Source organism: Physeter macrocephalus, chromosome 21 (assembly GCF_002837175.3).
Source record: "Physeter macrocephalus isolate SW-GA chromosome 21, ASM283717v5, whole genome shotgun sequence".
NCBI lineage: Eukaryota > Metazoa > Chordata > Mammalia > Artiodactyla > Physeteridae > Physeter > Physeter macrocephalus.
This window is the reverse complement of record NC_041234.1, coordinates 43,467,544-43,481,918: the sequence shown is the minus strand read 5'-3', so window position 1 is coordinate 43,481,918 and position 14,375 is coordinate 43,467,544.

The following is a 14,375-nucleotide window of genomic DNA, read 5'->3' as shown; positions in this document are numbered from 1 at the left end:
AAAGCTATAGTCACAATTAATACTTCTCTCCTGGCCCCATGGACTCTCCTTCACATCTGCCATCTGCATCCCCTTGCTTTCGAATTGACAAAAGAATAGGACTAAATGATTCTGGGTAGTTAACTTCCCTCTTCATTTCAGTTTCCACATCTTTATGTTAATGGTTGGTTGAGGATGTCAAAGAAAAACACACAATGTGAAAGTTGTGACTTGAGTTTTACTCAGAGATCTTACTGAGGATTATAGCCTGGGAAACTATAGCCCTCAGTAACTCTGAGGGGACTGCTCTGAAGTGGTAGGGGAGGAGCCAGTGTATATTATGAATTTTTTGGCTGGGAAATACATGTAGTCAAACATATATCTTGGTACAAGATTACTGCTAATCACAAAGAACCGATCTCTCAGGTTAATAATTTTAGTGCTTTTCTATGTATAGGAGTATTCAAGAATCTTGGGTCATTGAAATTATTCCTTAAACATGAACCTTAACTATCTAGGGACCCATATATCCAAAGCACAGAATGCTTCATCCTGTTTTTCCCATCCTGAATTCCCCTAAGTGTGCACTGTCAGTGGATGACTGCAGTGGGATGAGACTTAACCCTTTGTATAATGGGATGATGATTGACACTCTTTGTTCTTTCTGTTTACAGGGGACAAGACTGTATGATTTTGAGGGGCCCTTCCACCTTCAGATCTACATTTTAACACTAAGCACATTCAGAATGAGCTCAGGGTAAGGACAAAAGTTGCCCTTAAGCATTTGGGTAGACATTAAAGTGGAGGTACATAGGTAGGGATATTTTTATAATAAAGTATATTGGGGTGACTTTTTGCCCAATATGAGCCCTAGCATCCCCTTGCAGACCAGAGTGTTCTGGAACAAATCACTTGTCACTGGCGTCCTAGACCTGAAATCAGATATGGGTATTAGTGAATCCAAAGACTGGATCTCATCTTCCCAGTTGCTTTGAGCTCTCCAAACAAAACATCATACACATGGAACAAGCAGATAAGATTCTAACTTGTGCCCAACTTCATGCAAGGCCCAGCTCAAGGAAGGAGATAGGCAAGGCATGAGCACCTGTGTGACTCTGCAAGCTCAACTTCCCTCAGTGCAGTGAGCCTTTTTTAAACTGGAACATGTCCAAATCCCTAGGTTCAATTTGGATTCACCAAAGACACAACGTATCCCACCACATAAACCCAGTGGCTCACCATAACTGTCTTAGAGCAAATATGGGCCATCTGATGTGCAAAAGTAGTCACCAAGAGAGAAGGGCTCTAGAGTGCTGATGTGTGGGTGACAGGTATTCTGTGGCTTCACACTACCCTGAATTAGTAAAAGGAAAACTTTCCAGGAGTATTCCAATGAATTTATCACTGTACTCATTGGCTGGGTGTCCCAGCTGGAAAGAGTCTGTAACACTAGTTATGTTTAGTCTCAGCCTCTTTTCATTTGGGAAGAGGAAACTGAAGCCCCAGAGAGGATGAACAAGGATTTGCCCAAGGTCACATAGCAAGTCAATGGCAGAGCCTAAAATAAGACCTTGGTCTCCTTCCTTCCAGGCTTATATTCTTGGCATGAGTCTCTGGTTTGGAGTTAGAAGTTGTATTAGTTTTCTTATGGCTGTTGCAAAAAATTGCCACAAAATTAGTGATCTAAACAACACAAACTTATTATCTTAAAGTTCTAGAGATTAGAAGTCCAAAATGAGTTTTATGGGGTTAAAATTAATGTGTTGGCAGCAGGGTCAGTTCCCTCTGGAGCCTCCAGTGGAAAATTTGCTCCTTGCATTTTCCAGTTTCTAGAAGCTGCCTGTAATATTTGGTGTATGGCTGCATAATTCCAACTTCTCCTTCTGCTGTCACATCTCTCCTCTCTGATATTCCTGTCTCTCTTCTTCTCTTACAGGAACCCTTGTGATTACATTGGACCCACTTAAAATAGTCTAGGATAATCTCCCTATCTCAAGATCCTTAATTTAATCACATCTGCAAAATCCTTTTTGCCATGTAAGGTAACATATTCACTGGTTCTAGGAATTAGGACATGGCCATCTTTCAGAGAGTTTATTCCTACTGAAACAGGAATTTTCTCCTCAGGCAAATGAAAGGAATGAATGAGCTATCTTTTTTGTTCTTGCTAGTAGTATGATAGGAGGCAAAATATAACTCAAACACAGTAAAAGTCCCATTATAAAATGCCTGACTATCCCATAGATTAGTTGTCTTATAAGTCAGCCTATGTCCTGTGCAGAAAGTAAGGAACAATGCATTCACTCACTGTATTGTGGAAAATATTCTCCTTGGGGAAATCTGGAGACCTCAAAATTGCATTATTCTTTCACAGAAATAAAAATTTTTAAATGAAATAAAACTGTCTCAGCAAGTTATCTATTTGCTCAATCCACAAATTTTCAAAAGTTATCACCAAGAGCTATTTCTCTTCTCTGTCACCTCTCTCCTAAGTCTTCTATATTCAAATCTCTCATCTATATTCACCCACAGGCTGCTGTCTTCTCCCTATTTTCCTTTCCTTGCTATCTCTACCACCTACTTTTTAATATACTATATACTGAGCTAGGATATTTCAGCTTGGGGAATAAGAAAACAAAGTTCTTGGCCTTTACCTGTAGTCAGAGAGGGATGTGGCTCAAGCAAGCAAGCTTTTCTTACTCCCAGTTTCTTTCCCTCTTCAGGAGAGTATCTACCCATTTCTTCTGGTCTTTCTATTTCAAGCTCCTCTTCAGGAAAGCTAGGCCATCAGTCATTTACTCCTCAGTCTAAATGAGTTTCCCTGACTTGGTTCTCTAATTAAAACATATTTTAAAGACATTGTGTTAATTCTGTGGTCCTCAGCTAACATTTACCTCTAACTAGGGAATGCATATTACCGTCCCTTCCCTCCCCATGCTTTTTCTTGTAGCAAAGTATCTCTCTCTGCTTGCCAGATATTAACATATGCTAGCGGTGGTATGTAGGAAATTTTCACGCAGCCCCTTAAATATTATGGGAAGCTGAAAATAAATAGTTTTGTTTCAGTTTATCATGCATTGGCTTGCCAGTGAGCTGCCACCAGCTGAGAGAAGTTTATGGATGAGTAGTAGTTTAGTAGTAGTAGTAGTTTCTCTCCACTACTAAGTATTCTCCATGGCATACAGATCACGTTTCCTCAACCTCTCCTATCTTGGGAGTGGGGAGCAGGACTGTGAGATATAGGTTGGGGTGGGAGAGAGAAGCTGTTCTTATCTCTGACTTCTCCAGTGCTGCTATTAATCAGATCCATTTCTATTTAGAACCCCTTTCCCCCACCCATTCCTATACCCAGGGGAGAAAACTTCGTTACTCTCATTTTCTCCAGTATCTGGATGAGCTAACAGAGGAGGCAGGATACAGGAAGGGATTTGGGTGAAATGTATGAGAAAGCTACCCACAGTAAACCACTAACACAATTATTAAAAGGTCACTTCCCCCTACCTAGGACTTCTTGATAAATATACATTCATCTACCAGGGACTAGGACCCTTGAAATATCTGATACTTATAGAGCAACTTAGTTTCTCTGACTCTTCCCTCATTCCTTGAGGGCTCTAATGCTTGGCATTAGGAGAGCAAACAAAGTAGATGTGGTAATCAGGGGCTATATTCAAAATATTTAACTACAGGGTCCAGCACAAACTGACCTATCACAATAGAGACAAACACTCTTTCCTCTATTGAATTACATTGGCACATTGTAAAAAATCAATTGACCGATTTCCTCTTCCCTTTTCCAAGCTAGCCCAGCATCCTGCCAACCCTATGTCCTTTAGTAGTGCTCTGAACGCTTGAGAGGAAGACTCCAGGAATCTGTCCAGAAGAGAATATGTGGCATGCCTCAAGCTGTTACAGTGTCACACTGGTGACTGCCACCACAGGCTCATGCCACATTCCAAACCCCTCCCTTGCCCTGGCCTGAGTGAGCCAGAGCCCCCTAGTAAGCCACTCCTTTAACCCCCTCCTGTATGGGAGAAGAACAGACGCCAAAGGGCAACCTACATGCAGAGGCAGGGTCAAATTCAAAGTTGAACACGAGGAACTGCATGAAAAAAGAAGAGAGAGGGAAATTCTCCATGTAGCCTCAGGGGCAGTGGATTAAATCTCCACAAACAACTTGATGTACACTGCAACTATGGAATACCTGAATAGACAACAAATCATCAAAAAATTGAGGTGGTGGACTTGGGAGCAAAGGTAGACTTGGGGTTTCCTGTATGCAACTGACTACTGGCTGATTTATATGTTTATCTTAGTTTAATTTTTAGTGCTTCTTATCATTGTTCAATGTGTTAATTTGTTTGTCTGCTCTCTTCCTTTTTTATATTTTATTACCTTTTTAATTTTTATTTTATTTATATTTTTAATTTTTTTATTTTAATAACTTTCTTTTTATTTTATTTTATTTTTTTTCTTTTCTTTCATTCTTTTTTTTTCCATTTCTACTGACCATTGTGGTTGACAGGTTTTTAGTGCTCCAGCCAGGTGCCAGGCTTGAACCTCTGAGGTGGGAGAGCCGAGTTCAGGATATTAGACCACCAGAGATTTCCCAGCCCCACATAATAGCAATCAGCAAGAGCTCTCCCAGAGATCTCTGTCTCAACACTAAGACTGAGGTCCATTCAACGACCAGCAACCTCCAGTGATGGAAACCCCATGCCAAAAAAATAGCAAGAGAGGAGCACAACCCCGCCCATTAGCAGAGAGGCTGCTTAAAGTCATAATAACTTCACAGACACCCCAAAACACACCACTGGTCTTGGTCCTTCCCACAATAAACACAGGGTCCAAACTCATCCAACAGAACACAGGCACCAGTCACCTCCACCAGGAAGCCTACACAACCCACTGAACCAACCTTACCCACTGGGGGGAAACACAAAAACAAAAGGAAACTACGAACCTGCAGCCTGTAAAAAGGAGACACCAAACACAGTAAGTTAAGCAAAACGAGAAGACAGAAACATACACAGCAGATAAAGGAACAAAGTAAAAACCCAGCAGACCAAAAAAATGAAGAGGAAATAGGCAACCTACCTGAAAAAGAATTCACAGTAATGATAGTAAAGATGATTCAAAATCTTGGCAGAATAACGGAGGCAGAAGAACAGATAAGGGACCTGGAAGACATAATATTGAAAATAATGACCACAGAGCAGAATAAAGAAAAAAGAATGAAAAGAATTGAGGACGGTCTCAGAGACCTCTGGGACAACATTGAATGCACCAAAATTCGACTTCTAGTGGTCCCAGAAGAAGAAGAGAAAATGAAAGGGACTGAGAATATATTTGAAGAGATTATAGCTGAAAACTTCCCTAATGGGAAGGGAAATAATCAAGTTCAAAAAGCACAGAGAGTCCCATGCAGGATAAATCCAAGGAGAAACACTCCAAGACATATATTAATCAAACTATCAAAAATTAAATACAAACAAAAAATATTAAAAGCAACAAGGGAAAAGCGACACATAACATACAAGGGAATCCCCATGAGGTTAGTAGCTGACGTTTCAGCAGAAACTCTGCAAGCTAGAAGGAAGTGGCAGAACATATTTAAATTGATGAAAGGGAAAAACCTACAACAAAGATTAGTCTACCCAGCAAGGACCTCATTCAGATTTGATGGAGAAATTAAAACTTTTAGAGACAAGCAAAAGCTAAGAGAATTCAGCACCACCAAACCAGCTTTACAAAAAATGCTAAAGGAACTACTCTAGGCAGGAAACACAAGAAAAGGAAAAAAACCTACAATAACAAACCCAAAACAATTAAGAAAATGAAAGTAGGAACTGACATATCAATAATTACCTTAAATGTAAATAGATTAAATACTCCAACAAAAAGACATAGACTGGCTGAGTGGATACAAAAACAAGACCCATATATATGTTGTCTACAAGAGACCCACTTCAGACTTACAGACACATAGAGACTAAAATGGAGGGGATGGAAAAAGATATTCCATGCAAATGGATGTCAAAAGAAAGCTGGAGTAGCAATTCTCATATCAGACAAAGTAGACTTTAAAATAAAGACTATTACAAGAGGCAAAGAAGGACAATACTTAATGATTGAGGAATCAACCCAAGAAGAAGATATAACAATTGTAAATATTTATGCACTCAACATAGCAGCACCTCAATACATAAGGAAAATGCTAACAGCCATAAAAGGGGAAATTGAGAGTAACATGATCAGGGTAGGGGACTTAAACATCCCACTTTCACCAAAGGACAGATCATCCAAAATAAAAGTAAATAAGGAAACAAAAGCTTTAAATGACACATTAAACAAGATGGACTTAATTTATATTTACAGGACATTGCATCCAAAAACATCAGAATACACTTTCTTCTCAAGTGCTCATAGAACATTCTCCAGGATAGATCATATCTTGGGTAACAAATCAAGCCTTGGTTAATTTAAGAAAGTTGAAATTGTGTCAGGTATCTTTTCCAACAAAAATGTTATGAGACTAGATATCAATTACAGGAAAAAAAATGTAAAAAATAGAAACATTTGGAGGTTAAACAATACACTACATAATAACCAAGAGATCACTGAAGAAATCAAAGAGGAAGTCAAAAAATGCTTAGAAACAAATGGCAAAGAAAACACGATGACCCAAAACCATTGGGATGCAGCCAAAGTCATTCTAAGAGGGAAGTATACAGCAATACAATCCTACCTCAAGAAACAAGAAACATCTCAAATACCAATCTAACTTACACCTAAAGCAATTAGAGAAAGAGGAACAAAAATATCCCAAAGTTAGCAGAAGGAAAGAAATAATAAAGATCAGATCAGAAATAAATGAAAAAGAAGGAAGGAAACGATAGCAAAGATCAATAAAACGAAAAGATGGTTCTTTGAGAAGATAAACAAAATTGATAAGTCACACTCATCAAGAAAAAAGGGAGAAGACTCAAATCAATAGAATTAGAAATGAAAAAGGAGAAGTAACAACTGGCACTGCAGGAACACAAAGAATAATGACAGATTACTACAAGCAATTATATACCCATAAAATGGACAACCTGGAAGAAATGGACACATTCCTAGAAATGCACAGCGTCTGAGACTGAACCAGGAAGAAATAGAAAATATAAACAGACCAATAAAAAGCACTGAAATTGGGGCTTCCCTGGTGGCACAGTGGTTGAGAGTCCGCCTGCTGGTGCAGGGGACATGGGTTCGTGCCCTGGTCTGGGAAGATCACACATGCCACAGAGTGGCTGGGGCTACGAGTCATGGCCGCTGAGCCTGCACGTCTGGAGTCTGTGCTCCGCAACGGAAGAGGCCACAGCAGTGAGAGGCCTGCATACTGAAAAACAAAATGCAATGAAATTGAAACTGTGATTAAAAATCTTCCAACAAACAAAACCCCAGGACCAGATGTCTTCACAGGCGAATTCTATCAAACATTTAGAAAAGAGCTAACTAACATCTACCCTTCTCAAACTCTTCCAAAACATAGCAGAGGGAGGAACATTCCCAAACTCAATCTATGAAGCCACCATCACTCTGATACCAAAACCAGACAGAGATGTCACAAAGAAAACTACAGACCAATAAAACTGATGAACATAGATGCAAAAATCCTCAAAAAGATACTAGCAAACAGAATCCAACAGCACAGTAAAAGGATCATACACGACGATGAAGTGGGGTTTATTCCAGGAAAGCAAGGATTCTTCAATATATGCAAATCAATCAATGTCATACACCATATTAACTAATTGAAGGAGAAAAACCATATGATCATCTCAATAGATGCAGAGAAAGCTTTCAACAAAATTCAACACCCATTTATGATAAAAACACTGCAGAAAGTAGGCATAGAGGGAACTTTCCTCAACATAATAAAGGCCATATATGACAAACCCACAGCCAGCATCGTTCTCAATGCTGAAAAACTGAAACCATTTCCACTAAGATCAGGAACAAGACAAGGTTGCCCACGCTCAACACTCTTATTCAACATAGTTTTGGAAGTTCTAGCCACAGCAATCAGAGAAGAAACAGAAATAAAAAGAATCCAAATCTGGAGAGAAGAAGTAAAGCTGTCACTCTTTGCAGTTGACATGATACTATACATAGAGAATCCTAAAGACTCTACCAGAAACACTCTAGTGCCAATCAATGAATTTGGTAAAGTAGCAGGATATAAAATTAATGCAGATAAATCTCTGGCATTCTTATACACTAATGATGAAAAATCTGAGAGTGAAATTAAGAAAACACTCCCATTTACCATTGCAACAAAAAGAATAAAATATCTAGGAATAAACCTACCTAAGGAGACAAAAGACTTGTATGCAGAAAACTATAAGACACTGATGAAAGAAATTAAAGATGATACAAATAGGTGGAGAAATATACCATGTTCTTGGATTGGAAGAATCAACATTGTGAAAATGACTCTACTACCCAAAGCAATCTACAGATTCAATGCAATCCCTATCAAACTACCACTGGCATTTTTTACAGAACTAGAACAAAAAATTTCACAATTTGTATGGAAACACAAAAGACCCCGAATAGCCAAAGCAATCTTGAGAACGAAAAATGGAGCTGGAGGAATCAGGCTCCCTGACTTCAGACTATACTACAAGCCTACAGTAATCAAGACAGTATGGTACTGGCACAAGAACAGAAATATAGATCAATGGAACAGGATAGAAAACCAAGAGATAAACCCACGGCCATACGGTCACCTTATCTTCGATAAAGGAGGCAAGAATATACAGTGGGGAAAAGACAGCCTCTTCAGTAAGTGGTGCTGGGAAAACAGGATGGGTACATATAAAAGTATGAGATTAGAACACTCCCTAATACCATACACAAAAATACACTCAAAATGGGTTAAAGACCTACATGTAAGGCCAGACACTATCAAACTCTTAGAGGAAAACATAGGCAGAACACTCTATGACATAAATCACAGCAAGATCCTTTTTGACCCACCTCCTAGAGAAATGGAAATAAAAACAAAAATAAACAAATGGGACCTAATGAAACTTAAAAGCTTTTGCACAGCAAAGGATACCATAAACAAGACCAAAAGACAACCCTCAGAATGGGAGAAAATATTTGCAAACGAAGCAACTGACAAAGGACTAATATCCAAAATTTATAAGCAACTCTTGCAGCTCAATAACAAAAAAACAAACAACCCAATCCAAAAATGGGCAGAAGAACTAAATAGACATTTCTCCAAAGAAGATATACAGATTGCCAACAAACACATGAAAGAATGCTCAACATCATTAATCATTAGAGAAATGCAAATCAAAACTACAATGAGATATAATCTCACACCCGTCAGAATGGCCATCATCAAAAACTCTAGAAACAACAAATGCTGGAGAGGGTGTGGAGAAAAGGGAACCCTCTTGCACTGCTGGTGGGAATGTAAATTGATACAGCCACATTGGGAACAGTATTGATGTTCCTTTAAAAACTACAAATAGAACTACCATACGACCCCACAATCCCACTACTGGGCATATACCCTGAGAAAACCATAATTCAAAAAGAGTCATGTACCAAAATGTTCATTGCAGCTCTATTTACGATAGCCAGGACATGGAAGCAACCTAACTGTCCATCAACAGATGAATGGATAAAGAAGATGTGGCACATATATACAATGGAATATTACTCAGCCATAAAAAGAAATGAAACTGAGTTATTTGTAATGAGGTGGATAGACCTGGAGTCTGTCATACAGAGTGAAGTAAGTCAGAAGGAGAAAATCAAATACCGTTTGCTAACACATATGTATGGAATCTAAGAAAAAAACGTCATGAAGAGACTAAGGGTAGGACGGGAATAAAACACAGATCTACTAGAGCATGGACTTGAGGATATGGGGAGGGGGAAGGGTAAGCTGTGACGAAGTGAGAGAGTGGCATGGACATATATACACTACCAAATGTAAAACAGATAGCTAGTGGGAAGCAGCTGCATAGCACAGGGAGATCAGCTCGTTGCTTTATGACCACCAAGAGGGGTGGGATAAGGAGGGCGGGAGGGAGGGAGACACAAGAGGGAAGAGATATGGGAACAAATGTATATGTATAAACTTGTGGTTGCCAAGGGGGAGTGGATTGGGAGTTGGGGATTAGCAGATGCAAACTATTATTTATAAAATTGATAAGCAACAAGTTCTTACTGTATAGCACAGGGAACTCTATTAAATATCCTGTCACAAACCATAATGGAAAAGAATATGAAAAATAATATATATATATATATACAACTGAATCACTTTGCTGTACAGCAGAAATTAACAGAACATTGTAAATAAAATATACTTCATTATAAAACATTTTAAAAATAAAATACAATCTTATATTTGAAAAAAAAAAAGAGTAAACATCTATCCTTCTCAAACTCTTCCAAAATATAGCAGAGGGAGGAACACTTCCAAACTCATTCTACGAAGCCACCATCACTCTGATACCAAAACCAGACAAAGATGTCACAAAGAAAAATACAGGCCAATAAAACTGATGAACATAGATGCAAAAATCCTCAAAAAAATACTAGCAAACAGAATCCAACAGCACATTAAAAGGATCAAACACGACAATCAAGTGGGATTTATTCCAGGAAAGCAAGGATTCTTCAATATACGCAAATCAAACAACGTGATACACCATATTAACTAATTGGAGGAGGAAAACCATATGATCCTCTCAATAGATGCAGAGAAAGCTTTCGACAAAATTCAGCAACCATTTATGATAAAAACCCTGCAGAAAGTAGGCATAGAGGGAACTTTCCTCAACATAATAAAGGCCATATATGACAAACCCACAGCCAGCATTGTTCTCAATGGTGAAAAACTGAAACCATTTCCACTAAGATCAGGAACAAGACAAGGTTGCCCACTCTCACCACTCTTATTCAACATAGTTTTGGAAGTTCTAGCCACAGCAATCAGAGAAGAAAAAGAAATAAAAGGAATCCAAATAGGAAAAGAAGAAGTAAAGCTGTCACTATTTGCAGATGACATGATATTATACATAGAGAATCCTAAGGATGCTACCAGAAAACTACTAGAGCTAATCAATGAATTTGGCAAAGTAGCAGGATACAAAATTAATGCACAGAAATCTCTGGCATTCTTATACACTAATGATGAAAAATCTGAGAGTGAAATTAAGAAAACACTCCCATTTACCATTGCAACAAAAAGAATAAAATATCTAGGAATAAACCTACCTAAGGAGACAAAAAACTTGTATGCAGAAAACTATAAGACACTGATGAAAGAAATTAAAGATGATACAAATAGGTGGAGAAATATACCATGTTCTTGGATTGGAAGAATCAACATTGTGAAAATGACTCTACTACCCAAAGCAATCTACAGATTCAATGCAATCCCTATCAAACTACCACTAGCATTTTTTACAGAACTAGAAAAAAAAATTTCACAATTTGTATGGAAACACAAAAGACCCCAAATAGCAAAAGCAATCTCTCCCAGTTTCTTTCCCTCTTCAGGAGAGTATCTACCCATTTCTTCTGGTCTTTCTATTTCAAGCTCCTCTTCAGGAAAGCTAGGCCATCAGTCATTTACTCCTCAGTCTAAATGAGTTTCCCTGACTTGGTTCTCTAATTAAAACATATTTTAAAGACATTGTGTTAATTCTGTGGTCCTCAGCTAACATTTACCTCTAACTAGGGAATGCATATTACCGTCCCTTCCCTCCCCATGCTTTTTCTTGTAGCAAAGTATCTCTCTCTGCTTGCCAGATATTAACATATGCTAGCGGTGGTATGTAGGAAATTTTCACGCAGCCCCTTAAATATTATGGGAAGCTGAAAATAAATAGTTTTGTTTCAGTTTATCATGCATTGGCTTGCCAGTGAGCTGCCACCAGCTGAGAGAAGTTTATGGATGAGTAGTAGTTTAGTAGTAGTAGTAGTTTCTCTCCACTACTAAGTATTCTCCATGGCATACAGATCACGTTTCCTCAACCTCTCCTATCTTGGGAGTGGGGAGCAGGACTGTGAGATATAGGTTGGGGTGGGAGAGAGAAGCTGTTCTTATCTCTGACTTCTCCAGTGCTGCTATTAATCAGATCCATTTCTATTTAGAACCCCTTTCCCCCACCCATTCCTATACCCAGGGGAGAAAACTTCGTTACTCTCATTTTCTCCAGTATCTGGATGAGCTAACAGAGGAGGCAGGATACAGGAAGGGATTTGGGTGAAATGTATGAGAAAGCTACCCACAGTAAACCACTAACACAATTATTAAAAGGTCACTTCCCCCTACCTAGGACTTCTTGATAAATATACATTCATCTACCAGGGACTAGGACCCTTGAAATATCTGATACTTATAGAGCAACTTAGTTTCTCTGACTCTTCCCTCATTCCTTGAGGGCTCTAATGCTTGGCATTAGGAGAGCAAACAAAGTAGATGTGGTAATCAGGGGCTATATTCAAAATATTTAACTACAGGGTCCAGCACAAACTGACCTATCACAATAGAGACAAACACTCTTTCCTCTATTGAATTACATTGGCACATTGTAAAAAATCAATTGACCGATTTCCTCTTCCCTTTTCCAAGCTAGCCCAGCATCCTGCCAACCCTATGTCCTTTAGTAGTGCTCTGAACGCTTGAGAGGAAGACTCCAGGAATCTGTCCAGAAGAGAATATGTGGCATGCCTCAAGCTGTTACAGTGTCACACTGGTGACTGCCACCACAGGCTCATGCCACATTCCAAACCCCTCCCTTGCCCTGGCCTGAGTGAGCCAGAGCCCCCTAGTAAGCCACTCCTTTAACCCCCTCCTGTATGGGAGAAGAACAGACGCCAAAGGGCAACCTACATGCAGAGGCAGGGTCAAATTCAAAGTTGAACACGAGGAACTGCATGAAAAAAGAAGAGAGAGGGAAATTCTCCATGTAGCCTCAGGGGCAGTGGATTAAATCTCCACAAACAACTTGATGTACACTGCAACTATGGAATACCTGAATAGACAACAAATCATCAAAAAATTGAGGTGGTGGACTTGGGAGCAAAGGTAGACTTGGGGTTTCCTGTATGCAACTGACTACTGGCTGATTTATATGTTTATCTTAGTTTAATTTTTAGTGCTTCTTATCATTGTTCAATGTGTTAATTTGTTTGTCTGCTCTCTTCCTTTTTTATATTTTATTACCTTTTTAATTTTTATTTTATTTATATTTTTAATTTTTTTATTTTAATAACTTTCTTTTTATTTTATTTTATTTTTTTTCTTTTCTTTCATTCTTTTTTTTTCCATTTCTACTGACCATTGTGGTTGACAGGTTTTTAGTGCTCCAGCCAGGTGCCAGGCTTGAACCTCTGAGGTGGGAGAGCCGAGTTCAGGATATTAGACCACCAGAGATTTCCCAGCCCCACATAATAGCAATCAGCAAGAGCTCTCCCAGAGATCTCTGTCTCAACACTAAGACTGAGGTCCATTCAACGACCAGCAACCTCCAGTGATGGAAACCCCATGCCAAAAAAATAGCAAGAGAGGAGCACAACCCCGCCCATTAGCAGAGAGGCTGCTTAAAGTCATAATAACTTCACAGACACCCCAAAACACACCACTGGTCTTGGTCCTTCCCACAATAAACACAGGGTCCAAACTCATCCAACAGAACACAGGCACCAGTCACCTCCACCAGGAAGCCTACACAACCCACTGAACCAACATTACCCACTGGGAGGAGACAAAAAAACAAAAAAAAAAGAAAACAACAACAAAAAAAAAACAGGAATTACAAACCGGCAGCCTGCAAAAAGGAGACACCAAACACAGTAAGTTAAGCAATATGAGAATACAGAGAAATATGCAGCATATGACAGAGCAAGGTAAAAACCCACCAGACCAAATGAATGAAGAGGAAATAGGCAGTGTACCTGAAACAGAATTCAGAGTAATAAGAGTAAAGATGATCCAAAATCTTGGAAATAGAATGGAGACAATACTAGAAATGTTTAACAAGGACCTGGAAGAACTAAGGAGCAAATAAACAATGAAGAACAACACAATAAATGAACTTTAAAATTCTCTAGAAGGAATCAGCAGCAGAATAACGGAGGCAGAAGAACAGATAAGGGACCTGGAAGACATAATATTGAAAATAATGACCACAGAGCAGAATAAAGAAAAAAGAATGAAAAGAATTGAGGACGGTCTCAGAGACCTCTGGGACAACATTGAATGCACCAAAATTCGACTTCTAGTGGTCCCAGAAGAAGAAGAGAAAATGAAAGGGACTGAGAATATATTTGAAGAGATTATAGCTGAAAACTTCCCTAATGGGAAGGGAAAT